Here is a 23,617-nt window from a genome sequence, read left to right on the forward strand (position 1 = left end):
TGAGTCACCCAGGCGCCCTGGAAACTTCTTTTTAAATTGTTGAGGTATAGTGTTAAAAGAAAAAAAAAAAAAAAGCAATAAAGTGGTACAACCGTGGTATGATTTAGTGGTTGCTAATTTACAGGCAACTTCTGCAGATGTCTCACTTTTATTAAAGTTCACTTATTAGTAAGTGAACGGTGATTTACATAAATTATCATTATATCAGGGTGTGACCAAAGATCAAAATTCAGTGGATATAAAAACTAAAAAGAAGTTGAGCTTTTTTCCTGTTCCGTACTATAACATTTACTTTTTGTTTTTTTGTTTTTTTTTTTACATTATGGCATAATTACATGTGTAGAGTGCAATAAGAGAGACGTTTTATTATTTGTTTCTTTTCTGGCTATTATCATGATCATCTCACGATTATTTCTGAAGATAATTCTGTCCTAGAAAGGAGGGGACACTGAAGTGACAGGTACCGAGTGGCTTATACCACTGTTCTGTGAAGCGGCTTGTGATAAGTGAGCAAACCCCTTCAACCATCTGCCAGGCACCTGTGTCACAGATCTGCAAGAGAATGCAGAGGGGTTTCTCCCCAGACCATCAATTTCTCTACTAATGCTCAGTGCTCCTTGCTCTAAACACCACCTCACACAGCAGCCACAGTGGCAGTGAGTTCTAGAATGTAAAACTCAGCGATGTGAAGGCTCATGGTAACTTCTCAGGGCCAGGGATGAGAAACCCGAGCAGGGCCCGCAGAGGATGGTGCTTCATTGGGGTCTGGCCCTTGCCCAAGCCTGAAACCAGAGGCTGGCCCTCACAGCAGCCAGAGCGTGTGGTCCCTGCAGCCATGACCTACTTCCCGGTCTTCCGGCAGGGAAACTGGGCAGGCGTGACAAAGCAAAATTAAGTGAATTTGGAATGAGCCCACATTGGAAAAGCTTCTGAACAGTGTTCACCTTTTACCAGGGACAGGAGGCAGATATCATGAATAGAGGAAGAGTCTAATCTTGGAAATTAAAAGATTGATGGGGGGCAGGGTAGTAGAAAGAACACAAGCTTTGAAGATGAAAGATCTGGGTTCAAATTCTGATTCTGCAATTTATTGGCTGTGTGATCTTGGACAAGTGACTTAACCATTCTGGGCCTCGGTTTACTTGTTTGTAACGTGGGAATATAACCCCACCTCCAAAGGTTGCCCTGAGATGAAGCAAAATCGTGTCTGTCCTCTGAATACCTGAGACCATCTTACTTCTCCTTTAGTTTTCAACAATGACATAAAATATTCTATAGGGACAGAGCCAAAGTGTTGTGGGGCTTATGCACTACCCCCCCCCCCCACCCTGGGGCTGCCTTGGTGGTCAGGCACAGAGACTTCTTTAAGAATGCAGAGTACAGCCTAGATTCAGCCGAGGAGGGGGTCACGCTGGGAGAACACGGAGGTGGCAAGAGTGTCAAGGATGCTTTAAGAAACAATCTAGGATGGTTGACGGAAGGGGGCATTTGTTTTGTTTTAAAGAGAGGAATCATTTAAAACTCCTAAATGCTGACATTGAGGAAGGAGTCAGGAGAGGACGAGGGGGCAGAAATAGGAGAAGGGGGAAAGTAAAAGCGAAGGAAGCCCCCTGAATGGTGGGAGAGGCGGAGGGATGGAATTCCGGGCATGGAGTGGAGGGGGGCTTGGCCTTAGCAGCGCTGCCCAGGAGAGCTGCAGGGAGAGGTGCACAGAGCGCGCTCCGCCCGGAACAGAACAGTGCTGAATGAGCACTTGCCATTCGGGTCAGCCTAGCACAGCACCTTGACCCTCCCCACCCAGGGGATGGACATTTGCTTCCTCCTTCCTAAGACTACCAAATCCCAATACCACCGCTCACCCCCCTGCAACATTTAAGGACTGTTTTTTTCCACAACAGAAAACAAATTAAATCGACAAATCCCATTGGTTGTATTTCCAGCATTCCAAATGAGAGCTCAGGGATGGCCTGATACTCCCACCTTCCCCCCATTTTTTACTTTGAAAATTTTTTAACTTACAGACAGGTTGTACGAATAATACAATCAGCTCCTAGATACCCTCCTGAACTCACCAATTGTTAATATTTTTATCATTTACTTTCTTCCTGTCACTCTGTATATATACGTATGATTATACATATATACAGCTTAGTTTCAAACAATATTTTTCTTACTATAAAAGCAATATCTGCACATGTAATCAAGTACGCAAACTATACAGAAGTACTTACCTATAATCCTACCACTGGAGACGTCACTATTAATATTTTCATACACGTCCTTTTTTTTTTTTTTAATTTTTTAATTTTAAGTTGGCTCCACACTTGGTATGGGGCTTGAACTCATGACCCTGAGATCAGAAGTTGCATGCTCTACGGACTGAGCCAGCCAGGCGCCCCACCTCCATACATGTCCTTTTTGGATCTTCACATGCATTTTTAAACATAGTCAAGATTATACTAAGCATACAATTTGTACCATGCTCTTCTATTACGCCGGAAGTGTTTTCTCAAGTCATTTAAATCTCCATAGACAATTTCTAATGGCTACCTACCACTCTACATAATCATTTCCCTGAGGTCGGACACGTAGCCTGCTCCTGTGATTTCCTATACTAACACCACTTGGGTGAATTTCTTACTAAATAGATCCTATTCCTGCTTCTAATTATTTCCTTAGGACAGATTCCAAAAGTGAAACTCCGGGTCAAAGGATAGCAATATATATTTTTTCCCTTTTTTCCCCCTTTTGTAAATAGGCTCTGTGCCCAACGTGGGGCTTGAACTCACGACCCTAAGATTAAGTGGCTCATGCTCCACCGACGGAGTCTGCCAGGCGCCCCTGGATAGCAGTATTTTTAAGCTTCTCTATACATCCTGCCACACTGCTTCCTGGAAATTTTTCCAAACATTTCCTACCACTGGCATTATATGGGAGCAGACCTAATATCACTGAATGGGGCTTGGGGTGGGGGGCGCAGTGGTGCACGGGCAGAGGGAGATGTAGCCCTGGAGGGAGGACCCGTCCCAAATCACCTCTGACAGTGGAAACCAAGTGAAGGGGTAGAGAAACCCCACCGCTCAGGGCTTCTCAGTCTGGCCCACTGCAGGCACTCAGGAAATGGTCACTGCACGAGTAAACAAATCCACAAACATGTATTTCTGCATTCCTATCACATGTCCAACACAAGTGACAAGGAGAGAGAAGAAAAAGCAAGGGATCATGGGATGAGCGGCGCTCACTGGGCGTGCAGGAGTCAAAACTACATTTACCCACATACAATATGGCAAGTTTTCTTAGGACAATCTGCCCACGGCTTGTGTGGATGTCTGCAGACCTCCCTCCTCTACAGGCAAGTCTCGATCTGATTCAGCTCCAAAACCCAAGCAGTTAGGAAGATGGAAGATGCAGCGGGGGGGGGGGGGGGTGTTAGGTGTGGTGTCAAGTGCCAGCCCCAGTGTTGCCCAGGGAAGGGCAGCAACATTACCTAAGGAAACAGGGAGGCCTCTCACAGCTGCTTCTCTGCTGGGAGCCAGTTGTCAGAGAGCTGGCCTCACCACAGAGATGAAGGCGGTTCCCCACCTCAGCGCCTTGCAGTGGATGTGCTGTCACTCCATTGGGGTGATTTTCCATAAGTGACTCCTAGTTGTCACCCCGATTCCAAACAGGCAGGAGCAGCCCCTATTGGCAGAGGTGGGCTTGATGGGGGCTGCAGGGAGGTGGTGGGCACACAGCTGCGTAAGAGTGGGACGGCCCCAGGGGCTGCAGGGCCTGGGAGGGTGGGCATGACATCACAGTCACCCTAGGAGAAGGGCCAGGTCTGTGAAGTCATGGAGTTCTGGGGCCTCCCTCCCCACCCCCACCCCCACTCTGGACACTGGTTTTTTTGGTCTTTTTTGCCTTCGAATGGGAAGCGATGGATGAACAGGCAGAGAAGAGCAGAGTGGAGGAGGCTGGCAAGCCAGCCCACCACTCCCTGATACTTGGGAGCTGAAATGCCCTCCTCCGCTCCCCATGACCCCTGCTAAGTGAAGATGAACCGAACAAAGGGGCCTTCCGCAGTCACAGGGGACTTAAACCCTACACTCACATTTGAACGGGCTTTGGAGACTCCAGACTTTGAGCACCTCATGGGGCAGAGAGGTGGAGGCTGTGTCCTGGTATCCCGACGGCGGGCTGGGGGCTGCTCTCCCTCCTCTTCCCGCAGATGGGCATGGGCCTGTCTCACACTTGTGAAGCAGAACTCTGGCTGGATTTCTAGAGAGGGCTTTGTCGTGAAATGCAGAAAGAGGGCTTGTGAAATCCAGAGAATGTACTTAAGGACCTTGCTTTCAAATGCAAACACTCGGCCAGCACTTGCTAAGCACGTGACAAGCCTGAGTTCATTTCATTCTCTTCCCATCCCAAGAGGCAGGTATAATTATTTTTACACCAATTTCACAAATGAAGAAACTCAGGCACAGAGAGGTTGAACAACCTGCCCACGTCCACACAGCTAGGACATGGCAGGGCTGGCATTGGAACCAAGGCACTTGGCTCTAAAGTGTGTGCGTGAGACCTCACTGCCATGTTGGAGAATCTGCGGGAGAAGTTTCCCAGAAGTGACGGCAGAGCTCTCCTTCCCCCCGGGTTTGTACCCTCCAAGAAGGGGGCCGTTCCTAAAGACTACAGCCGGTAGGTCAAGGTCCCACACAGTGGTGACAGTGGCTGAGTCCATGAACAGCTGCAGTGTCCTTAGGTGCTGCAGAGGCAAGAGAGACTTTAATGAGAAAGACTCATTCCTTTTTATGGGAGGGAGGAAACCAGAGCCAGGCGGAGCCCTGGGGGCGGGCTGGCCCTGGCCACTCCCTCAGCACCCACAAGCAAACCTGGGACTACTGGACTACATCCAGCCGCCCCCTCCCTGAGTGTCAGTGCTATGAGGGCTTCTGGGCTAGACCAGCGGGGAAGGGGTCACTGTTTCCTGATGGCTCTGGGGACCTGTCCTAGCCTACCCTGATATTCCTGGTGGGGATCCAGTCCCAACCTCAGCCTCATCTCTGGGCCCCATTCCCATCCTATTCTCAGTGAAAATCCCTGAGTCATGGTAGAGGACAACTAATGCTGGAGAGAAGCCTTCAGGTAACACCCGTTCTAGGCATCCTCTCTTTAAAGAGAACATCAAGATTCTTGATTTCAGCTCAGGCCATGATCCCAGTAGGGAGTCTGCTGGAGGATTCCCTCTCTCCCTTTCCCTCTGCCCCTCCTCCACACGCATGCACACTCTAAAATAAATAAATCTTTTTTTAAAAGTCAAGATGCCTCAACATAATCACATAACACCTTCATGGCACATACAAAACTGACTTATAAAACCACTGTGTTTCTTCCCCAGCTAAACTCAGCTTCCCAAGGACCAGGAGTGAGTGGTTCCCAAGCACACAGCAGGCATTCAATTGGACATGCTGAACCTTTTCAGACTTTCAGGATAACCTGCTTAGACATCTTGGCTGGGAATTTTGATAAACTACCCCTAGTTAAAAGATGGCAACCGACAAGAATCAGATGAACAGAACCCTCAAAGAGCAACGTAGGAGGCCTTCAGAACTAGAGGCACTGAGCTGCCCGGAGCCAGCCGTGATACAGACCAGAGAGAGGGCTCAAGAGTGCGTACACGTCAGCCAAAAATCATCTGCCGGGGGTCATGGGCTTAGGTGCTTTGAACTTCCCTAAGGGGACTCTTCAGTCCCTGCTCCTGACTTCCAGCAGGATGGCACCAAGAATACCCCAAAGGTGACAAACAGTGGGCCTCAGCCACAGAGGGGAAGGCAGTTCCCCACCCCAGTGCTTTGCAGTCAATGTGCTCTCACTCCACTGGCATGATTTTCCATTAGCGACTCCTGATTGTCACCCGATTCCAAACCAGCAGGGGCAGGACCAGGACCACACACCCTTCCCCCAAGATCTCAAAATCCCCACCTCAGGAAGTTCTCCCTGCTGTCTGGCTTGAATTCTTCCAGATACAGTTTAAAGCAGACAAACAGCCTTTGAGTTACAGCACAGAGTTTTAAAGCTTCTAAATTAGTAACTCCTACTTGAAAATAGGGACACTGAATCCAAGGACAATTTCTTTTTTTTTTTTAAGTTGCTAAGAGAATGGATTTTTTTTTTTTAAGATTTTATTTTTAAGTAATCTCCACACCCAAGGTGGAGCTCAAACTCACAACCCCAAGATCCGAAGTCCCGCGTTCTACAGCCTGAGCCAGCCAGGTGCCTGAGAACTACAATCTGTGGTTTATCTTGAGAAGCTGGAATGATCTGGCCAGAAGGGGCCAGGCTCCCACAAGACACCACCCCTGGTTGGGGTCTCCCCAGTGCCACTCTTATGAGGGCATTAGGTGACGTGCCTCTTGTGCGGGCTCTGCACACCTTGTCCCTGAGGGTACCAAGCAATCAGATTTCCCTCCAAGCTCAGGGACCCCAGGCCAGGCACTGGGCTTCCTGCAGGGAACGCTGCCCAGAGCAGGTCATTTAAGGTAGGGAGGGGCTGCCGTGTCCCACACACTCAGCGGCTGGTGAGCATCAAGAAGTAAGCATTCTCCATGCTCTGACTCAGTTTGTCCCGTAGGACACACTCCCGAAATGGCTGCCAGGGCATCGCCTCCGAGTCTGGAGAAGAGGATTTTCCTGCAAGGGATACTGTTGGCTTGTGTCAGAGGAGAAAACTTCCCACACGGCCTGTTCTGAGCCGGCTCTCACGGACTGAGAAACACTCCAAATGTATGCCCAAGCCTACATGGAGGAGCATAGAAAGGTTCTTGTCCCAGTGCTTTTCATTGTAAATCCTGCCACAAGGACAACGGAAGGGAAATGATTCTACGTTTTCATTTAAAGGTCTGGGGAGGGGAGGAAAGAGCAAACTTCTTTGCAATCAGATTTTCCCACGTTCACAAGTTATCCCTTATTAACCATTCATGGCTTGTTCATCCTGCTGTAGAACGATTGTGCAAAGAGGCATGCATTTACCACATGCTGGCCTTTTTGATGTTCATTATGAATTTAATTATTATTAAGTACCCACAGTGTGCCAGGCGCTAAACAGCAAATGAGGGGCTGACGGGATGAAGGCTCCATGTCGCCAGTCAGCTGTCACTGTAACTGCTCAGCCCTGCAGCTGGAGCCTGCCAACGCCCGCGCACCGCCCCCCCCCCCGCCCCGCTGCCCCGCGCTGTCTCGGGACTCCAGATCTGTCCGCTGTGGGTAAGTGGGTGACTGAGGAGGGTAGGGTGTGTCTATGGCCTCCCAGGCACTAGGAGGCGTTTGCAGGTGGCAGGGCCTGGGCAGCCACCCCATACCTTGCCAGAGCACTCTGGTCTGGCGTCCCTGAAGGACAGGGAAGGGTCAGGGGGCAGAGCTGAGCCCCTGAAATCAGGCACGGTGTTGAAGAGCCAGGCAGGAGGTCCACAGCCTGGGGAAAGGAGGCCCCTAGAGGCAGCAATGCTCAGGCTGGAGTGTCCTCCAGGCCAAGGATGAGGAAGGGGCTGCTGTACTGCTGAGTGTGGCCCCTAAGGGCTAAGGGACATGGGAAGGTTATTAGCCACCCTGAGCCTCAGTTTCCCCAGCTGAAAAATGGCTAGAATAGCAAATTCAATGGGGTGATATAGTGATGAAATGAGATGAACCAGGAAGATGAGATGAACCAGGCTAACACATGTTAGCCATTACCATTTTTGTTTTGTTCTGTTGTTACTGTCAACTCCAGCCAGGCAGCTGGTCAACAGGAGAGAGAAGAGCAGAGGGCTTGGGGGAAAGCCCAATCCATCTCCCGAAACAAACAAAAACAAAAACACAAAAGGGACCTGAGGCCTAGGATCTGTATAAAGTATATGCATTGCACAGTGAATTACAGGTGCATACAGAGCCTGGGAAAAACACTTCCAGCACCTGCATTTTCCACCTACAGCTCACCTGGAAGGTTCCCTTGTCTACGGCAGCCAGGCGCCCAGGCTAACCCACAAAGGCCTCTCAACAGAGCTCATGTCTCAGACAGACCTTAATAGCTTTGAGCTGCCAGGCCCATCTTGAGTCCCCATGAACCCTTCAAGCTGTGAGCCCACTGACCTCCACTAAAGCCCAGCAGTAGGGAAGGGAAGGAAAGAAACATCAGCAAGGCAGAGTAACTAGAGTCAGCTCTAGTTAGGAACCCACAGGTTCCCATAAGCTTTTTGTGGGTGTGGCCACAGGAACTAACCTGAGTAGAGCTCTCTGCATGGGATCTGAGGAAACCTCCAAGGGTCCTCCGCAGGGTAGGGGCAGGTGAGGGGCCAGCATGAGGGCTCCCACCTCTGCAGGGGTGAAGGTGCAGCAGGGGCAGCCCTTTCCTCCAGTTCCTGGCGAGTCCCAACAGCTTGCCAGGTGGAGGGGGGCGTGGCCAGGGCGAGGGTGGAGACGTGGCAACAGGCAGGGCTGGAAGGGTTAGGGACGCTGGCAGGTGGAGGGCCTGCAAAGACTCAAAAACACCAGAAGGGTGGAAAATGGAGTTATTCACATGAGTTTTTTCAAAATGATATTGGCATTTTTTTTCTGATTATAAAAGTAATTCATGCTGCTGTTGGAATTTTTGATAATGAGAATCTACTCACGTGCTACTAATATAATAATAAACTTTTAGCCACACACACACAAAGAAATACAAACGAACTTATTGGATTTGGGAAAAAATGCAGCAGACGGTAGAAAGTGAGAGTCCCTCTGTAACCCATCCTCAGTTCCACAACCTGGCCTCTAAAAGCTTAATAACACAGGGGCATGTTTGTAGGGTGTCACGGTAGGCGTTCAGGAGTGGGACTAAGGGCTAATCACTCACTGTGCTGTCCTGTAGACGAATCATTGCCACTCCTTAGCCACAGCCTGAAAGGGAGGTGTTATTATTCACATTATTCAGATGTGAAACCAGGCTCAGAGAGGTCAAACGACTTACCCAAGGACACACAGCTAGGAGTGGGCAGCCAGGAGTCAACCATGGCCCGCCCTTTTCCCAGGCATGGGCCCTCAGCGCCACATCTCATCCAATAATCCAGGAGAGCAGGAAGAGGTGGGTAAACTGAGTCTCATATCCATTTCTTAAGACGTGGTAACCATAAATGATTCAAACAATACTTGGGGAAATTTGTTTGAGCCTCTAAGAAGAGGCCAGGCAGGTGCAAGGAGGGCTGACCTTCCAGGAGCTCCCATAGCAGCTTTTGCGCTAACATTGGGCAGGGGTGGGGGCAGACTTTGGAAATGAAAGGGAGGTGGCTCCAGGAGACAGCAATGGAGGACATGGCCAAAGTGGACGGAAAACTGAATGAGCCCACTCCAGGCTCTCCCGGGGCTCAGCACATGGCGGGCGGAACAGGTTGGCGGTTGTGCAGTTCTTGCTCACACTGCAACGTGTCCATGGCTGGGAAGTGCTTCATCTCCGTGGGCAAGAAAAACCTCATTAACCTAATGGATATTTTCCAGCAACAAATGTTGCTTCTGTATTTAAGCACACCCGAGGGGAAAGCTATTCCATTAGGGACACCCAGGCATCCTCCAGGAATTGTGGACATGCTCTAGGAAAATTAGCAGGCGTTTTTAAGCAGGGTGCATGCTTCTCCTTTCAAAAGGAGTGAAGCCAATTCAGCCTGGCTGTTTTTACGAAAATCCCTCGACTGGCCAGATGGGTCTGAGAGCCCCCCTCGAGCACCCCAACCATCGCAGGGAGGCAATATGGGGTCTGGGAAGGGATGTGCAAGGGGAGGAAGGAGACCTGTGCTAGCTTAGCTTTGCCATGAACTTGCTGCGTGACTCTGGGGAGGTCACTTTACCTCTCTGGGCTGTTACCTCATTTCTCAAGTGGTTCTGGCATCTGTTAAAATGCCAGACTCGTGGGCCTTAACACCTTGCACGAGCACCTCTGTGAATTTTTCTCAGTATAACCTCAGAGAGCAGGGGAGGTGTGGGAGAAGGGACGGTCCCTTGAGGAGAAAAAAAAAAGCAGTGAAGGGAAAGTGGTGATTCATTTTAAGGATGTCACACATTTGTGGCAGCTCCCAACACTTTCCTCTTTCTCTGTTGGCCCTTTCCTTCTCCTCCCTCCCAGCACCCCCCCCCCCCCACATGGTTGACAGAGGCTGTGAGCCACCATCACAGAAACACTGGTGACTTGGTCAGGAAGGCAGTGGAGGAGGTCTGGGCAGCGGCTAGTTGGTGGGACCAGGTGGCCTCTGGGGGTTCTTCCACCTTCCTGGTTCTGGGAGTTCAGGGTCCTACGGGCCAAGCAGAGCGAGCCTTAACCAACAAAGAGTGGGAGATGCTCCGGCCTGGGGGGCAGGAAAGTTACATTCTAGCCGCGGCTGTGCCTATCAGCCTCCACGGAGAGAGCCAATGGGACAACACGGTAATTAAAACTGAAATGAGGCCCTTGGAGGACTGGCTGGAATGTCTCTGAGGACGACTGTGTTGTATCTGAAAGAGGAGACTAGAAGCACCTTTTTGCTTCTCTGGGTGTGGGAAGTGTCCCCAGAGAGCAGGGTCTTGGGGCCACGTTCTGTGACCTTCAAGGAACATGGGGGATTCTGGAGGAGCTCCAGACAGGCCTTGGAGGGGGGTGTACGGTCTTCTCACGGAAGTTACTCCAGAAGAGACAGGCAGCGGTGCCAGGCTAGGACACAGGCCCCTGCCCTGAGGCAGGGCTGCTGCCAGAAAACTTACCACTGCTTTGTCCCCACTGCTGAGGTTCTAGAATGGCAACTTCCGTTTTTTCCCCTTCCCAACAGGAAGTGCCACCTAGCCTGCCGTGGGAGGATGAAATGAGGTCATTTGTGTGAAAACACTGAGAGAAAATGCATTGAAGTTGTTTCTGATATAAAAGGATTGGGTGTGAAGATCGTCAAGTGACGCGTTATCCAGTCTCTCCCCCCAGGGAACACATCCACGGCGGGGGGGGGGGGGGTCTCACTGGGAATGCACGGCGCCAGGAACAATGGGGACCACGGTGGCTCGCAGGGCTAGTTTGGGTTGTCACAAACAACGACAAGGCTAGGGCACTTAAATAACACAGTAGCCCACCTCCCCTTGTCCTCCTGCCCCCTCCCCCTCTACTTCCAAGGGAATATTCCAGAAGGTGCTTTCTGTATTCAATTACACACTTCATATATGCTTCATACACACACTGTGTACGTGTGCTCCTCGTAAGTTGTATTCCTACAACTCATCTGGGAAGTCCTTCTGTCTAAGGCAGTGAAGTGCCTGGGCTAGCCCACAAAGCCTAGTTCCAGAGCCTCCGTCTCTCTGAAATTAGAGGGTGAAGCCAGATCAGAGCTTCTCCACCAAGGGTGTCATGCCTGTCAGCTTCACCTGGGGGGACTTTGAAAGAACACTTCTTCCAGATATCTTTATCCTTCTGAAGAGAGCTGGGGCCTAAACATACATATGAATTTAAAGCTAAATTCATTCAAAGCCGGTTAAGCATCTGCCTTCAGCTCAGGTCATGATCCGGGGTCCTGGGATCGAGTTCTGCATCGGGCTCCCTGCTCAGCGGGGAATCTGCTTCTCCCTCTGCCTCTGCCTCTCTCAAATAAATAAATAAATAAATCTTTTTAAAAAATTTTTTTTAATTAAAAACATATACACATGATTTTAAAAAATCATAGCAGAGTACAGAGTGACAATGACATGTCCTGCCTGCACCCATGATTTCTTTCCCCAGAGGCTACCATCAAAACCTGATTTTCATCTTTCCTTCCAGTCAGGCTCCATATACACGGCCTCATTCACAGGCGTTCTCCCTCTTTTTGTACCAGTGGGAACACATGGTAGCTGCCTTGTTCCTCACTTGGCGTATCCGAGGGAGTGTCCACAGCAGTGTATTCTGGGGGGACCCCACTTTAGTCAATCAGTTTCATATCAATCATTTCCAGACTTTTGTGTAACAGACGGCTCCCCAGGGAATCCCCACACAGATTGCCCTTGCTCACAGAAAGGATCTCTGCCACCTGGGCCACCAACAGGGGCATCCCGCTGTGCTTTTATCAGCTGCCTTTTAGAACCGCCAAGCTGGAGCATCTTTTCAGTCCCTACTGAAAACTTCTGCTTTTTTCCTGTAAACTACCTGTTTTTCTCTTTTCCCAGGCATGGGTATTTCGGTAAAGCATCTGGGGCAATCCTGGAGTGTCCCAGGCATCCTTCTGGATGACCAAAGTCCCTGAAAGTGCTAACACTATGGATTCTCTGTGCCTCTTTAGAAGCCGGAGAGTCCAGGGACCGCCCAGCTTCTGCGTGGGCCCCACCACACCTCAGTGGAAGGGTGCAAGATTCCCCGGGGGCAGCTCTGGTATCAGAAATGTGGAATCACCCCAACTCGGTGATTGGCAATATTTCATGTGATTTATCTCACAGGGTTTGTCATGGATGGGATCCGTTAATGCCCAACTCCTCCACCCTTAACACAGAGCTTCTGTTTTTTAGGAAGTGCTCAAGTGACTATTGAAAGCATAAATCATTAACACCTGTCTAATTGCCCCCCTCTTTTGTCCAGAGGGTAGCTAGTACGGTTCAAATGGGTTCAGTGGAACTGTGCTTACAAAGGCTCCTAGTGTAAGGAAGTCCACTTCCTGACAGCCTCAATCAGCTTTCTTGCAAATTTCTAAAGCCCCTTTCTTTGGCCCTGGCAATCAGGGTTGCCAGATAAAATACAAGGCGCCCAGTTAAATCTGAATTTCAGATAAACAACAACTGTTTTAGTGTAAGTATGTCCCAAAGACTGCATGGGACATACTTAGTGTAATAGTTTCCTGTGGCCGCTGTAACACATTGCAAACTGAGTGCCTTAAAACAACAGATACTTACTCTGTCACAGTTCTGGAGGCCCGAAGTCCAAAATCAGATCACTGGGCCAAAATCACGGTGTTGGCAAGGTCTCGATCACTCCCACCGGAAGTTCTAGGAGAAAATCCTTGTTTGCCTCTTCCAACTTCTGGCGGCTGCTGGAATCCCCGTCACTCCACGTCACTCCAACCTGTGCCCCATCATCAATCACAGGGTCTTCTAATCTCTCTCTCTCTGACACAAGTGACTGCATTTATCACCCGCCCGGATAATACAGGATAATCTCAACTCAAGATGCTTCAGTGAATGACATCCACAAAGATCCTTTTTCCAAATAAGGTCATATTCACAGGTTCAGGGGGATTAGGAGCTGATATCTTTGGGGGGCATTTCTAGCCTATCACACTTACACTCAAAAAAAAAATTGTTGTTTATCTGAAATTGAAATTTAACCAGGCATCCAGGGTTTTAATTTGCTAACTCTGACAGCCCTCCCTGGGCCTGAGCTTCTCCCGAGGTGGCAGGGACTTAAGCGGTTTGTCCTCACCTGCTCATCACTCCTGCTGGATAAGCTTGGGGACCAGGCCTCAGATCTAATCCTGCACATCAAAATCTTTTGTCTTTGAAGTAGGGCTCATGGTTTATGATGGCATTCCGGTTTTCAGGAGAATCTAAAGGCTTAGACTAATACAAAGTCTTAGCTTTTTAAAAGATTCTGGCTATAATGCATGCATTTCCACTTTTAACACTCAAAACTCCAAATGCTGATCTGTACCCCTCCCCACTTCAGGTCTTTGTGTGAAAGCATTAAGAGAAAATACAGCATTGGAATTGTTTTCTTTGTTGTTGTTTTAAAGATTTTATTTATTTATTTATTTATTTGAGAGAGAGAGAGAGAGCAAGGGGAGGGGCACAGGGAGAGAGAGAGGGAGAATTTCAAGCAGACTCCCTGGCTGAGCACAGAGCCTGATGTGGGGCTCGATCCCATGACTCCTGAGATCACGATCTGAGATGAAACCAAGAGTCAGACACTCAACCAACTGAGCCACCCGGGCACCCCTGTTGTTTTTAAAGACTTTATTTTTAAGTAATCTCTACACCCAACTTGGATCTCAAACTCAAAATTCTAAGGTCAAGAGTTGCACACTCCTGGGGCACCTGGGTGGCACAGCAGTTAAGCGTCTGCCTTCAGCTCAGGGCGTGATCCCGGCGTTATGGGATCGAGCCCCACATCAGGCTCTTCTGCTATGAGCCTGCTTCTTCCTCTCCCACTCCCCCTGCTTGTGTTCCCTCTCTCGCTGGCTGTCTCTGTCTCTGTCGAATAAATAAATAAAATCTTTAAAAAAAAAAAAAAAAGGAGGGCACTTGTGATGAGCACAGGGTGTTGTATGAATCACTAAATTCTATACCTGAAACTAATGTTATACTATGTTAGCTAACTGGAATTTATTTTTTATTTTTTTTAGATTTACTTATTTATTTTGGAGAGAGAGAGTACTAGCGGGAGGGGCAGAGGGAGAGGGAGAGAACCCAAAGCAGGTTCCTTGCTGAGCGTGGAGCCCAAGATGGGGCTTGACCTCATGATCCTGAGATCACAACCTGAGCAGAAACCAAGAGTCTGATGCTCTCGCACCATCCAGGCGCCCCAACTAACTGGGATTTAAATAAAAACTTGAAACTACCAAAAAAAAAAAAAAAAAAAGTTGCGTGCTTCACGAACTGCGCCAGCCAGGTGCCCCAGAACTGTATTTGATATAAAAGGATTGGGTATTGAAATCATAAAGTGGGAGGTGCCTGGGAGGCTCAGTCAGTTCAGCATCCGACACTTGATTTTGGCTCTGGTCATGATCTCAGGGTGGTGAGATCAAGCCCCGAGTTGGGTTCTACACTCGGTGGGGGGGGGAAGGGATAGTGTGCTTGGGATTCTCTCTCTCCCTCTGCCCTTCCCCCTCCAACTCACTCGCATGTTCTAAATAAATAAACAAACAAAAATCATAAAGTGGCACCTCACCCACAAATATACAAGTTACACACCTGTTTCCCTGTCCATTTTCAAGTCTCTTTAAGAAAGGTCTTAAGTTTTAATCTGTATTGAATTCACGCAGTCATCCGTCTATTCATTTTTTAAACAGTTACTGAGTGCTTACTCTGTGCCATGTGCTGTGCCAGGCACTGAGGATACAGAGATGAACAGAACATTGCCCAACGGATGGAGGTGTTGGGGGGCCTGGCTCCCTGGGGAAGCCCCAGCAGTGGAATCGGACGAAGTTGTGGAAATGAAGTACAAAATAATGGGCCCTAGTGATGTGAAAGCAGAAAGTGTTAATTTGCTTGGAAACTAGTCATATAGAGAAAGACCCAATTAATTTACTAATTATCTTTAAATTCTAGCAACCATTTTTAGCCATTAGTTAAGGAAAAAATCACTTGTATTATAAGATGTGTTACTTAGCTGGGTCTGCTTTAACACGATGGAGGCTTTTCCGTCTCTCCGTGTCTCCCGGATCCCTGGAAATGTGGGTGATGACGGCAAAGCAAATCATCAGGGCAAGCCCAGCGGGTCAGCCCAGAGGGGGGCTGCTTGGACTCAGTGATTTCTCCCTCCACCAGTGCACTCCCACTCGCTCCCCATTCCTAGGGCGCCGGGAGCATCTCAGGGGGCACAAATTATGCTCACACCCAAACACATCTTATGCTGATTAGACTTTAAAGAAGAAAAAGCAATCTCTTCATTTAATAATCATAAAGCTAAAATTCCAGGTCATTGTCATATATATATGTATATATATATATACACGTGTGTGTATGTATGGAATATATATATATATATATTCAATTTTCTTGAAGAAAAAATATAAAAACCTTGTTCTTTATCCTGGGGTGGGGTGTGGGAAACAGTGAGGTCTCCTCTCCCCCACCGCCCACTCAGGCACTGGCCCATTAACAAGTAGCAGGATCCCTTACACTAAAGCAATGAATGGAGAGCAAAGGTTGGAAAAGCCAGGGTGAGGCCTGCTCTTGAGAAGCAGCAGTTCTGGGTTCAAATCCCCAGTCGGTCTAAACCTAGCCATGTGATTTTGAGGTGCCACTTAACTTTCCTGAACCCCACTTAACCTCCTTGAATCTCAGTTTCACCATCTGGAAAAGGGAAAAGAATTTTTACAGCCTCACATCAAGAACTAAATGAGGTCATACACACTATAAAGTACTATCTGCTTGTTAGCAATTTGGGGAATAGGAAGACCTCCTCGCACCCCTATATCGCACCATGTAGGCCACCCAAATGTGAGCCCTGCCCCATTCCTTGTGGTTAAAAAGGTTCCCATACGACTCCCCTCTCCCAAATACCTAGATAAGAGTGTTAAAGTAACTCAGCTTTTTAAATGAGACTGACCATTCCCTAATTAGTCCAAATTAGAACAATATTAGTGTATCCAGAAAGCCAGGTCATCCTGAGCATTCTTTGCAAACTTGGGCCCACTGGAGACAGGGTCTGTTCTACTAGAAGGGAGCAATCCCAGGAGCCTCAGTCATTAAGTCCGAGTGATGTAGGGTCTGGTACCTATAACGTGGCCATAATCTTTGATGATGAGCTTCCTGCACCCAGAGGCTCAGATGTGACCAGCATGCCCTGGCCTGTTCAACGGGCGAGGAAGCTGCCCTCTACCCAGCGTTCCCATGCTCCTAACTTTGCATCCAGTGCTTTGTGCAAAGGGGCCCGTACCGTACAGCTCCCACCCAGATCCACGAGAGCTAAGCAGGCCTGTGCTCAGCGCCGAGACCGAAAATGTTCCTCCAGGTGGCCCCATCTTTCAGTCTGGGGTGCTTTTAAGAATTTTCTTGAAGAGGGGCGCCTGGGTAGCACAGCGGTTGAGCATCTGCCTTCGGCTCAGGGCGTGATCCCAGCGTTCTGGGTTCGAGCCCCACATCAGGCTCCTCCACTAAGAGCCTGCTTCTTCCTCTCCCACTCCCCCTGCTTGTGTTCCCTCTCACGCTGGCTGGCTGTCTCTCTCTGTCAAATAAATAAATAAAATCTTTAAAAAAAAAAAAAAAAAGAATTTTCTTGAAGAACTGCTCACACTATTCACACCCTGAATATAATTTATAGACTAAAATGATCACAGCTCTTTCACCTACTCCCCCCGCCCCGAAAAACCCAACAGAACAAACTAGGGTGGGATCTCACATACAGTATACAGTTTACTTCAGAGCTAGTGGATTTTTAAAAAAAAAGTTGGGGAGGAGGGAGGCAAGAACAGAACTGAGAAATGCCTCTTGTTTTCATTAGATGCAAGGGTGGCTGTGGGAAATGTATTTCAGGACCATAAAAGTGCCTGGTGAGGTTGCAAATTCTAAATAGGCACTATGTGTGACCCCCAACCCTATCCGTGTAAGCCCCCCTTCTCTGCTCCCCATCACTCCCCCTCTTCCTGGTCCTAGAGGTCAACCACAGTGGTGTAGACATGGGGGAAATAAAGTGGATTGTTCAGTGAGGGGGATCAGACAGTGCACCAGGAGGCTGGATAATGCCACCCAGCCCCTCCTTTCCTTCCACTGTGACCCTTTTTCCTAACAGCAGACAGTCTGCCTGGCCCAGGGAAAACGCCCAATTTGAATTAAATTTCTCCCTGTAGACACTTCCTGGGAACCTGAATGTCATCTCCCCTGAGTTTACACACCCAGGCCCCTCCTGGCCACCTTTCCCAGCCTTCGGTCACACATAACCCCTCCACAGAAGTATGGCAGGTGTGGACATTTTTCATGCTTTGAGTGATCTGGAAGAAAAATAAGCTTGTCTATTGGATAAGTGTCGACCTGCCCACGACACTAAATTTGGTTCTGCCGTCACTGGCGACATGAAGCAGCAGCCCAGTTTAGAGGCTAGCTTTCGGTTTAAAATACTTTCTCCAGGCTCAGGTTGCATATGACCCATTCAGGGAGGCTGGAGGGCACAGTTTCTCTGGTCATTAGCACTAAAGACAAGTGTGTTGGCCCGAAGAGGGGACCGCGAGGGGAGGCATTGAGGCACGCAGGCAGCAAGGCACAGGAGCTGGGGAGAAGCATGATCTGGCTCCCTCCCCGGCCGTGAAGTGTCTGGGCTTCGGTCTGCTCCCCTGCAAAATGAGGATGGTGATCCCTGCCTCGCGGGGGAGGGAGGTTTAATGAGGCCATGCTTTTAGTAAAATAAATGCAACTAGCTACTACCATTATTACCAGCATCTTCATACAACAAAACTAGTTTAGACCAATAGGGAGTATATTAAGTTGGTCTGAAGTAGGGCAGCCAGGCTGTTGGCAGGCTGGGATTACACATGTGCCCTGACATACGACCCACCATCCACACGCAAGAGAAGCCCTCCACTCCCAGGGCAAACGCAGCTAGACGATAACCCAGCTCCAGCCCCATTCAAATTCCAAATGCAAGTGCTTCGATTAATGACACTTTGCTGAGCCTCCAGCCACCATGCAGCCATCAGAATATCGTACCACCAAAGTCAACCCCAGCTTTTAATTTAATCATTCTTGCCTTAATCGGTTCCCATCCCAGGCTAAACACTGAGTAGCCGGAAGTGGCTGCCCCTGGGCATAATTAGAATAGGAGATTCTGTACCAAGTCCCTGTCTGATTAGGAAGAAACTGAACACCCCTGAGAAAACAGAAAGGCTCCCAGGAAATGCCATCTGAGGGTCACGACACAGGTCAGGGAGGCCCCCGCCCCTCTTCGGAGAAGTCAGCAGGGGCAGGGTATCCCTTGAGGTTATGCTACAGGCATGACCACCCTCTGTCCTGTCCTGCACCCTGCAGACCTCCTCCGCAAAGAAGGGAACAAACAAGACCAGTACCGGATGGACTGCAGCTACTTGTCCACCCATCCTGGGCGCAGGCCCTGCTGATGGCTGCTCACCCCTGGGAAGGAGCGTGCACTGTCGTGCCGGCAAGAGGGGAGTAGGGTGGTGGCAGCTGAATGATCTCAGGCATCGGGCTCCACTCGGCCTGTGGACACTTCAGATCCGGCGCCTGACTCTGGCTCCCTGTGGCACCTGCCTTCTGAGCAGCTCGAAGGAATTCTCATAGACAGTTTAAACCCAGTGCAAAGGGAGCCCACATTATCATCCATTTGGGGTTGAGGAGGTTGCACAATCCCCATTTTACGGATGGCAAAATGGAGGTATAGGAAATCTTCCACTTCGCTCCAAGTCTCTTAAGTTGGTAAACAGGAAAGGTTGCAATTAAATTCAGGGTTTGGCAAGCAAGTCCACGCAGAGGGTGATAACAGGCCCAGAAAATGAGGCGATGGCTAGCTTCTGGAATTCAGTCTCACCAGCAATAAATGATAAGGAGATCTTTTTTTTTTTTTTAAGTTCTTTTTCACTTGGCCCAGATTGTCAACTTATAACATGAATCCTGCCAGTTAAACAAAAATTTTTCCCATGCATTTCCCATCAGACAGCAAGCATTGGTTCATAATTATTTATAGCACTTTAGTGACACTGAAAGGGATTTATTTCAATTTATTCGGTCTTTATTAACACTCTGCAGGGAACAGAGAGTGCAGCCATCACTCCCTGCAGGCTTAAAAAGGGAGGGACTTCAGATACATGAGGTAGAACTGAACCCAGTAGAAGTGCCCAGCAGGCCCGTCCCACAGGAATAACCCTGGGGAAAGGTTAAATAGGGTTAAAGCAGGTTCAGGTGAGTTTGTGACTGATCACTCCATTATTCAAGCGGATTTAAGGATGTTCTGCGAAATCCTTCCTTTCTAAGCTGGGCTCATGGTGAGGCACAGGCAGAAGCTGAGGCTGGTGTGGAATTCCCTCTTCTTAGGGAAAAGACAAGACAGCAGGTGGATGGCAGAGGGCTGGGGACTCTTCCAAACAGCTATTCCTGGTGATTCTTGGCAGTGGGAGCTTTGAAAGGGACAGGTTCACGTGAATTTACACTGCAATTATTACCGTACCCCAACACAAGAGATTATATACAAATATTTTACTCCTAATACAACCTGGGCTGGGCTTATTAACATACCTTGATTTAAATTCTGATGCATTACCAATACTAAAGTTGAAAGCTGTCAGGTGTTCAGCAAAGCTAATATAAAAGGTCTGGACCTACATCAAATAAGGGTGTGAATATTCACATTTAAACATATAATTATAATTATGGAGTGCCTGGGTGGCTCAGTTGGTTGGGCATCCAACTCTTGGTTTCAGCTCAGGTCATGGTCTCAGGGTCCTGGGATCGAGCCCCATGTTGGGCTCTGCACTCAGCAGGGGAGTCTGCTTGAGATTCTCTCTCTCCCTCTGCTCCCCCTACCCACACGTGCACTTGTGCTCTCTCTCCAATAAAATAAATAAATCTTTAAAATATATATACAATTATAATATTTATATGTATATATATTTTAAACCAAAGAGATTCTTTAAATTGTAACTTTCCCTTGGGCATTAAAGCATTTGGGTTTTAGATTATTAATTATCCAATAAGCCTCTTTTTAGAAGGGTAGGCTGTGGGAGGGGGCTTGAGTTAAGACAATAGTTTGGTGCCAATGTCCAACGAAGAACAACCGGAAATAAGCACTGAAATGACCTACAAATCAATGGCCGAACTGGATTTGGTCCAGGACAATTCTGTTGACACATAAGTTAGAACACTGGTTCTCATTCAGGTCTTTTACCCTGGAGGAGGGACACAGTTCCACAGTTCTATGAATTGGTCTTTCCCAGCACTTCCTTCTTGGCATTATGTGTCGGCTGGAGATCACATGACAGCAATTATGCACCCAGGGGTCTCCTAATATCCTTGGTATCCTGGGGAGGAGGCCACGAAGATGAAAGTGCATCCCTGGGCTTTTTACACTCAACTGCAGGCTAAGTCTGAAGACAACATCACCCAGCATTTCTGGGAAAACAGAAAACTGGGCCACAGGTGGGTAGGCAAACTAGCAGCGGGGACCAGAGATAATTACGTCCCTCTTGTCTCAGATGTCACACTGAGCAGGAGTGGGGTCAAGCCCAAAGGAAGGGCCATGAATGGAACATCATTTCCAGTGGCTTCAGATTTCATTCTACCTTGCTGATTCAAAATGGTTTTTAATAGTTGGACCTTTATCTAAAATTCCTTCACTAAGGAGAGTTAATATCGTAGATGGGATTTACATTTATTTTAGGTCATATGGGGAGAATTCTGCAACACCCCCTTAACCTGGAATTTTATGTGAATGAATTCAAAGTGCTGAGCTAGTCGTGGAAGGCAGGCAAGAGATGGGACGGGCACGGAGACTACCCGCCACTCAATACCAGGGTTTCCGCCGTGTGCCCTGTCCTAGCTGAGACTGTGTAAGAAGCAGAAAGCAAGGACTGTAAATATTCAAGGCTGGGTCCATAGGGCCTGATGCCCACAGCCAAGGCCACCTCCTACCACAGCCAACCTTCTAGGACCGTCACACTTGTTACAATAATCACACAATTTAATTACGATGCAAGCCGATGAGATTCAAGTGCAAAATGAAAGACAAACTCTTAAAATCATTAATTGGTTTTAGGAAAATCCAGTTGAACGCTTTGAAAGACTTCATAAAAATGAGTAATTTTTTTACTGTCGAACAAGATATTAAAGACCGTGAATGAAACAGTAAAACTCTAGAGAGATTCTGCATTCAGATTACTCTGTAGTGTAAGCCCTTTTTCCAAGGAGCTAAAATCTGAAGTCCTAAACAATGTATTGTGAGTGTGGCTCAGGTATAAAAGACAAGAAATTCCAACCAGCTGATCCAAACACCAAGAGTATCATTCCGTAATGATTTTTCTGATTTAATAACTTTTTAAAAAACTAACGTACTATGACCCTCAGTCTTCATTGCATAGATAAGAAGGCTTCTTAAACCAAATTTAGTAATTCAGATATGAGCATGCTCCAGGGATGCCTGGAGTTCCCTGGATTCAGAACATGTTGAGTTAGCTTTATTTAACATTTTCTGCTTGATTCTTCTCTTGACCATGAAGCCCGCTTGCCAGTTTACCAACTTCAACACCCTGCTTAATTATTTTACTTGTATATCCTCTCCTCTACTGCCTTCCATTACTTTCCGAGTCCCATCTGCACTCACTTTTTATTCAGTGACTAAGCTAGTAACATACCTGAACCCGACACACTAGCTAAGCCGGGTCACCATTCCCAGGATGGTGGGAGGGCGTGGTTCGGCTCAGGCTGGTGTGGAGAGTACACAGTCTATTCCTGGCGTGGAGCAGATTTCAGGAAGGAAGAGGACAGAAGCAGGGACAGCAGATGATAAGTCGCTCTGCTTGCCTGTGGCTAGAATTCTGTCTGTACATTTAAACATGGGTGTGTGGGATTTTGGGGGGACCCGTTTCCACCCAAACAGCGGCGCCTGGCTCCAGGGAAGCTAGGCCACTGCCCACTTCTATCTTGATCCTTAGTCAGTGTAACAATTTATCTGTTACAAGTGTTTCCATCACCAGGGTCAGGAAATGCCTTTGCACATTCATCTAATCACAAGTGTTGATCCAGAGGCTGCTGCCCTTGAAACCATTCACTTAGCAATTTACTATGTGCCAGGCCCTGGGCTAAGCACAGCATCCCCTCCTTCCCCCCCTTGTAAAACCCTACAGCAACCAGTGAGATAGGTACTTCCATACCTCAAGGTGCAGACAACAACTCCCCAAGAGGCTAAACAACACAGCTTGGGTCCCACAATGAGTGGAGGAGCCGGGGTTTGGACCCAGGGGGTCTGATCAGAATCCACACCCTTAACCACTGGCCAAACCAGTGTAAGACACTGCCCTGCACCGAGGGCCTATCGAGGAAGAAACAGTGTCTGCTTTCAAGGTACTCACAAACCTTCCTTGAATAGCTGAGGCCAAAATACATTTTTGGGCGGGGCGGGGGGGAGTTCATTCTATAGCGCCCCTGATTACAGCAAGTACAGAGCCCACTGAAATGTCAACGCAGCAAAAACAAATTCAGATAATCAACCTGGAAGTCATTCAAGTTTGCATTTTGGGGAAGCTGGTTTTAGCTGCACATCTGCAGAACGTCTCCTAATCAGAGAACCCAGAAAGTTCAGAAACCATCCCAAGATGGCCTCACACTGCTTGCCCACACTCAGGCGGAGGCCATCTGTGCAGGAAAGGAACCTGGCCGAGGTGGCAGGAGCATGGCGCCTGGAGACAGGAAATGCATGCTTGGACAGCAACCCCCTTGGCGAGGTAATACAGGTGAGACCGGGGTGTATGGTGTATGTCTGATCGCCCACACAGGGCTTGGGGGGAGGCTGCAGAATTACAGTGGCCTCCGATCTTCCCCCAGGTAGAGTGGCAGTGAGTCCTGGGGATGAAGGATTCCAGGCAGTCCCTCTGTGCCACAGCATAAAGGAATATTTACTGCAGAGACTGGGCCCCAGGAAGTGAGAAAAGCCTCCAGGCCCACCTTTGCCAAGGGAGCCCTGAGATTCTTGCATGAGGCCTTCCCATGTCCACCCAACTCAGCTCAGCCACAGGCTCAGAGCTGGTCCCATTGGCTGGTGCCAAAGCTTTGACTGCTCTGAGGGCAGCTAAGATGAGGATCTGCTGTCCCTAAAACATCACTGATTTGACTCTGACCATAGCTGAGTCTATCTTGATTTCTAGCCTTCTCTGAGCCAATCAGAACCAGCTACTCCTTTGTATGACAGAGCAGTCTTGAAAACCTGGGTCTGGGGGAGGAGGTTTAAGGTCCCTGGGATATTTTCTCTTTGTCTTATAAACAGAGGCACAGAGGCACAGAAATC

The 23,617-nt window shown here is 48.5% G+C and overlaps 1 protein-coding gene across 26 annotated transcripts in view; it reads right to left on the bottom strand.

Moving 5' to 3' along the window:
* The window catches only part of MAPT (microtubule associated protein tau), a 96,607-nt gene that overhangs the window by 68,967 nt on the left and 4,023 nt on the right, over nucleotides 1-23,617 (bottom strand). For 2 of the 26 annotated variants that reach the window (XM_087854271.1, XM_045814533.2), the window contains exon 1: nucleotides 3,488-7,151. The exons of 21 other annotated variants lie outside the window; for them this stretch is intronic. The gene's annotated coding sequence lies outside the window, so the exon portion shown is untranslated. Of the gene's footprint in view, nucleotides 1-3,487; nucleotides 7,154-8,230; nucleotides 10,947-23,617 lie in introns of those variants that run through there. 3 more of the 26 variants (XM_087854249.1, XM_087854250.1, XM_087854248.1) reach the window with 3 other exon arrangements.

Source organism: Ursus americanus, chromosome 23, assembly GCF_024610735.1.
Source record: "Ursus americanus isolate L20-20 chromosome 23, mUrsAme1.1.p, whole genome shotgun sequence".
Classification (NCBI taxonomy): domain Eukaryota; kingdom Metazoa; phylum Chordata; class Mammalia; order Carnivora; family Ursidae; genus Ursus; species Ursus americanus.